Source organism: Giraffa tippelskirchi, chromosome 6, assembly GCF_054371585.1.
Source record: "Giraffa tippelskirchi isolate mGirTip1 chromosome 6, T2T-mGirTip1v1.2.pri, whole genome shotgun sequence".
Classification (NCBI taxonomy): Eukaryota; Metazoa; Chordata; class Mammalia; order Artiodactyla; family Giraffidae; genus Giraffa; species Giraffa tippelskirchi.
The window spans coordinates 116,231,418-116,237,982 of record NC_137280.1 but is presented as its reverse complement, the minus strand read 5'-3'; the positions used below and the strand labels follow the sequence as shown (position 1 = coordinate 116,237,982).

Below are 6,565 nucleotides of genomic sequence, written 5' to 3'. Positions count from 1 at the left end.
GAAAATAGTTTAAACAGTTTGTTAAAAATTTTCCATCTTATTTCGTTTCTGTAACAGTTGATATCTGGCTGTCCTTTTTATAATGCAGAATGAGAACTCTCCCTACCATACTTGATAAATGTTGTCCATGTTCCATTGCCAAGAATGTTTGTCCAAAATGCCTGTTTAGTTTTTAAAGATGGAACTCTACCCTTTGTTTGGTTCAAGTATGTATAGAATATTATGATAGGAATAGTAGTAGTGGTGGTCAGACAGATGGAAATGGTGGGGAGACAAAAATGTACATGTGAAATAAACTCAGTATTTTAATTAAAAAAAAAAAAAAGATTGCTGGGAGAAATATCAACAACCTCAGAAGTGCAGATGATACCACCCTAATGGCAGAAAGTGAAGACGAACTAAAGAGCCTCTTGATGAAGGTGAAAAAGGAGAGTGAACAAGCTGGCTTAAAACTCAGCATTCAAAAAACTAACATCATGGCTTCTGGTCCCATCATGGAAATAGACAGGGAAAAAATGCAAACAGTGACAGACTTTATTTTCTTGGGGTTCAAAATCACTGTGGATGGTGACTGCAGCCAAGAAAATAAAAGATGCTTGCTGCTTGGAAGAGAAGCTTTAACAAACTTAGACAGCATATGAAAAAGCAGAGACATCACTTTGCCGACAAAGGTCCATATACTCAAAGCTATGGTTTTTCCAGTAGTCTGTACAAATGTGAGAGTTGTACCATAAAGAAGGCTGAGCACCAAAGAATTGATGCTTTTGAATTTTAGTGCTGGAAAAGACTCTTGAGAGGCCCTTGGACTGCAAGAAGATCAAACCTGTCAATCCTAAAGGAAATCAACCCTGAATATTTGTTGGAAATACTGATGCTGAAGTATTTCCTATTCCTCCAATACCTAGCAGACACAACTTCGCGATTAGACAACAACAACAATCTTATGGGAGGTTTCCCATAGATCCTGTGGACTCCAGGGCTGGGTAACCTCAGGCTAAGCAGCTAACAGAGAGAGAGAGAGTGCAGCCCTACCTATCAGTAGACAATCGGATTAAAGTTTTACTGAGCAGGACCCTGCCCACCAGAACAAGTTCCAGTTTTTCCCAGCACCAGGACTGATGCTGAAGCTGAAGCTCCAATACTTCGGCCACCTGATGCAAAGAGCCGACTCATTGGAAAAGACCCAGTCGCTGGGAAAGATTGAAGGCAGGAGGAGAAGGGGACAACAGAGGATGGGAGGATGGTTGGATGGCATCACCGACTCAATGGACATGAGTTTGAGCAAACTACGGGAGATAGTGCAGGACAGGGAAGCCTGGCCTGCTGGAGTCCATGGGGTCACAAAAAGTCACACAACCAAGCGACTGAACAACAGTCCCTCTCATCAGCCTCATCCACCAGAGGGCAGACAGAACAGGCAAGAAGAACGACAATCCCGCAGCCACCAGAATGAAAACCACAACCACAGAAAGTTAATCGAAATGGAAGTGCAGAGGACTATCTCCCAGATGAAAGAACAGCATAAAATCCCAGAAAAATAACTAAATGAGGTGGAGACAGGCAATCTTTCAGAAAAAGAATTCAAAATAACGATAGTGCAGATGACCTAGGATCTTGGGGAAAAAAATGGAGAAGGTGCCATAAATGTTTATCAAAGACCTAGAAGAACTAAAGAATAAACAGAGATGAACAATACACTAGAAGGAATCATAGCACAATAACTGAGGCAGAAGAACAGATAAGTAACTTGGAAGGCAGAATGGTGGAAATCACTGCTGCAAAACAAAATATAAAAAAAGAATGAAAAAAAAATTTTGTACTCTGGGACAACATTAAAGGCTCCAATATTCACATTACAAAGGTCCCAGAAAGAGAAGAGAGAAAGGACTTGAGAAAATACTTCAAGAGAAAACAGCTGAAGATTTCCCTGCCATGGGAAAAGAAATAGTCAACAAAGTCCAGGAAGGGCAGAGTCCCAGGCAGGAAAACCCAAGGACAAACACATCAAGACACCCAGTAATCAAACTGACAAAAATTAAAGACAAAGACACAATGTTAAAAGCAACAAGGGAAACACAATAAATAACATACAAGGGAACTCCCATAAGATTATCTGTTTGTAAATTTTTTGATGATAGCCATTCTGATCAGTGTGAGGCGGTACTTCATCGTAGTTTGGATTTGCATTCCTCTAATAATAAGCTATGTTGATCATTTTTTCATGTGTTTATTAGCCACCTGGGTGTCTTCTTTGGAGAAATATCTATTAAGGCCTTCTGCCCATTTTTCGTTTGGGTTGTTTGTTTTTCTGATGTTGAGCTGCATGAACTGCTTACATATTTTGGAGATTAATCCTTTGTCAGTTGGTTCATTCGCAATTATTTCCTCCCATTCTGAGGGCTGTCTTTTCATCTTGTTTATGGTTTCCTTTGCTATCCGAAAGCCCTTGAGTTTAGTTAGGTACCGTTTATTTCCATTACTCTTGAAGGTGGGTCATAGAGGATCTTGCTGTGACTTATGTCAAAATGTGTTCTGCCTATGTTTTCCTCTCAGAGTTCTATAGTATCCTTGTGTGCTCAGTCGCTTCAGTCGTGTCTAACTCTCTGTGACTTTATGGACTGCACCCCACCAGGCTCCTCTGTGAGATTCTCCTGGCAAGAATGCTGGAGTGAGTTGCCATGCCCTTCTCTAGGGGATCTTCCCACCCCAGGGATCAAACCCACATCTCCTGTGTCCTCTGAACTGCAGGCAGATTCTTTACTCACTGAGCCACCTGGGAAGCCATTTAGGTCTTTAATCAATTTTGAGTTTATCTTTGTATGGTGTTAAGGAGTATTCTCGTTTCATTCTTGTTCATGTAGCTGTCCAGTTTTCCCAGCACCACTTCTTGAAGAGGCTATCTTTTCTCCATTGTATATTCTTGCCTCCTTTGCCAAAGATAAGGTGCCCATAGGTGTGTAGGTTTATCTCTGGGCTTTCTGTCTTGTTCCATTGGTCTATATTTCTGTTTTTGTGTTAGTACCATACTGTCTTGATGACTGTAGTTTTGTGAAAGTGAAAGTTGCTCAGTCGTGTCCGACTCTTTGCGATTCCATGGACTGTAGTCCATGGCCTTCTCCAGGCCAGAATACTGGAGTGGGAACCCACGTCTCCCGCATTGCAGGCGGATTTTTTACCAGGTGAGCCACAAGGGAAGCCCTTGTGGCAATTTTGTAGTACAGTCTGAAATAAGGAAGCTTGATTCCTCCAGCTTCATTCTTCTTTCTCAAGATTGCTTTGGCTATTCTGGGGTCTTTTATTTTACTATACGAATTGTGACCTTTTTTGCTTTAGGTCTGTGAAAAAATGCCATTGACAATTTGATAAGGATTGCCTTAAATCTGTAGATTGCTTTGAGTAATATTGTCATATTCACAATATTGGTTCTTCCGATCCAACAACATGATATATCTTCCGCCTGTTAACGTCATCTTTTATTTTTTTTTCATCAGTGTCTTATAGTTTTCTGTATACAGCTCTTTTGTCTCCTTGGGTAGATTTATTCCTAGGTATTTTATTATTTCACATGTGCATATTCTTCTAACTACAACCACAATCAAGATACAGAACTATTTCATCAAAACAAAGATTTCCCTCTTGCTATGCCTCTTTAGTCACTTCTGCCCCACTCCCTACCTCCCAACATCTTCAAGCCCTATCAATCAGTAATCTGTTTTCTATCACTATAATTTTTCTTTTTTAGAATGTTATGTGAATGGAATCATGAAGTGTGTGACCTTTTGATATTGACTTTTTCACTCAGCATAACTCCCTGAGGTGTATCCAAGTTATATCCTACATCAGTAGTTCATTTCTTTTTGGTGCTGAGCAGCATTCTATGGTATGATGGTACCACCACCTGTTTAACCATTCACCTGTTGAAGGGCATTTCAGTTGTTCCCTGTTTTTTGGCTGTTGTAAATAAGAGTGCTTTGACATTTGTGTACAGGTTTTTGTGTCAATATCAGTTTTCATTGCTCTGGGATAAATGCCTAAGAATGTAACTGTTGGGTCATATGGTAACTGCATGTTTAGTTTTGTTAAAAAAAAAAAATTACTAGACTCTTTCTTAAATGGCTATACCATTTACATTCCTGCTAGCAATAAACAAATGATCTAGTTTCTCGTCATCCTCACTAGCATTTGTTGTTATCACTGCTTTTTATTTTAGCTATTCTGAAAATCTTGTGGTGATATCTCATTGTGATTTTAATTTGCACTTCAACAACATTGAACATCAATGTCTTGTCATGTCCTTGGCTCATTTTCTAATTGGATTGTTTGCTTTTTTTACCATTGAGTTTTGAGAGTTCTCTATACATCCTAGATACGAGCCCTTTGTCAGAGATGTGGTTTGTAAATATTTTTTTTCTGTTTGTAGCTTGTCTTTACATCCTCTTAACAAGGTCTGTTGCAGACTAAGTTTTTAATTTTGATGAGGTCCAATTTAATATTTTCCTACATGTCATTTTTAAGAACTCTTCACTAAGCACTAGGTCTTAAAGGTTTTCTCCTATGTTTTCTTATAAAGTTTTATAGTTTTAAATGTTACATTTAAATCTATGACTCATTTTGAATTGATTTTTGTGTAACGTGTGAGCAATTTTTCAAATAAATTGTATTATTCTTCTACTAATAAATTGTATATACGCGTAGTAGGAAAATCAGCAAATGCCTGACATTAGGACAAAGAAAACTCAAATTTTTCATAATCCTACCACTTATAGAAAATCAGTTACATTTAGTATATGTCTTCCCAGCTTTTTTTAATTCTTTACACACACACACACGCATGCACACACACATATACTTAGGTTCTTTCCAATTCCTTTTGAAGATGAGGGAAAATTTCAAAATGAAACTTAAATGTTAGATGACATTTCATCCTCTCTCTTATTCATCCTTTGATTGGCCAGCTTTACAGATGAGAAAACTAAAGCTTAGAGACAATAGACAGCTTGCCTTCTGAAAAGTCCAGTCAGAACTTGCACTCAGCTCAACCTGACCACCAGTCATCATTTGCTATGCTATACTCCACACAAGGCTGAATTACCAAAAAAAAAAAAAAAAAAAAAAGCCAACAGCTAAGAAAGAGAAAAGCAGAGGCAAAATTATTTGTTCAAGGGTAGTTTGGTGAGCCAAGCTGTAACTAATATGGAGGTAGGCTATACCCTAACAGCCTGGCCTGGAGGTCTAGAAAAGATACCCAGGGAGAAATGAATACTTTCAAAAACAATAAATTAACCATAGAGGGTCAGAATATTATACAAATACTAAGAAGATAGAACTTAAATGTGGCTGAAGAGTTTTTATTATTAAAATAGATTATTTTCCACAGGAGTCACAACAGAAAAGTGAGCAGTGGAAATTTCCAGAATAAAAAATTTTTAAAAGCAGCGATAAAAGATATTTTGGGAACAATTAGGGGAAATTCAAATGTGGACTGGCATCTGATAACAAGTTAATGTTGATTTTCTAAGGTGTGACATGGAATAGTGTAATAATGTATGCAAATTTCAAACGGGTGGGAGACTGAGAAAACTCTGATTATGTCTAGAGAGAAAGAGAAAATGTGGTAAAATATTAACCTATGTCGTATGTAGGTAGAAAGAACACTGGTGTTCGTTGTGTCATTATTTTACTTATTTTAATTTATTTCAGTTTACTTTTAAAATAGAAAGGTACGTGTTGGGGTGGGAAGAATTTCCTGACTCCTTTTTATATAAAACTTGCCTGAGTCGTGAGCAGTGAGACCCCTCTAGGTAACATCGGTCATTCTAATATCATTTTGAGTATTCGGGGAGATTTCTTTTTTTTAACACTGGGCATTGGAAGACCTGGCACTTGTGGCAGCACCCGAGTTTTCTTTTGGGATCATTTAGTGCTGTCTGCCTTGTTCTTCCTTTCCTAATTAAGGTATCGTAGGTATAGGACAGTGATTCACAGACAGCCGGCAGTCGTTAACCAGAATAATCCTCACCTCTGGTAATTACGTTCTCCTAAACAGAAAGGTAGCCAATATTGTATTTTGGGCGTTAAGTTGAAAACAACAACGAAAAAAACGCTTTCCCTGACCGGGAATCGAACCCGGGCCGCGGCGGTGAGAGCGCCGAATCCTAACCACTAGACCACCAGGGAACACATAGGACAGAGCTCTACAATAAGCTAGACTAACTGTAAAAAATGTGACGTCAACTGGGTTGCTGAATGCGGTTACTTGAACCTCCGGTATTCAAACCGCCTCCCTCTTCCACCTGACCGGTCGCTCGGCCGCTGCAAAGCCGAAGAAAACAGATAATGGAGAACCGAAGCAACTGTAAAGTCTGAATATGGCCGCCGCCTCAGAAACAGAAAACAAAACCATCAGCACTAATGGAAAATGTTCTCGGATACGTTCGCGAAAAGTCGCAAAAACGCGCCTGTCAGAAGTGGGATTCGAACCCACGCCTCCATTCGGAGACCAGAATGCCCTCGGGGAAGGTAGACACCTTGAGTCTGGCGCCTTAGACCACTCGGCCATCCTGAC

General features: G+C 39.2%; 2 non-coding genes across 2 annotated transcripts; both read right to left on the bottom strand.

The window, feature by feature from the left end:
* Positions 1-6,105: 6,105 nt before the first annotated feature.
* Positions 6,106-6,177, bottom strand: TRNAE-CUC (transfer RNA glutamic acid (anticodon CUC)). Its single transcript has one exon. It is a non-coding gene; the product is annotated as a tRNA-Glu (tRNA).
* A 282-nt stretch (positions 6,178-6,459) lies between these two features.
* On the bottom strand, positions 6,460-6,565 carry TRNAL-CAA (transfer RNA leucine (anticodon CAA)). Its single transcript has 2 exons — positions 6,528-6,565; positions 6,460-6,505 (listed from the first exon to the last, which is right to left on the bottom strand). It is a non-coding gene; the product is annotated as a tRNA-Leu (tRNA).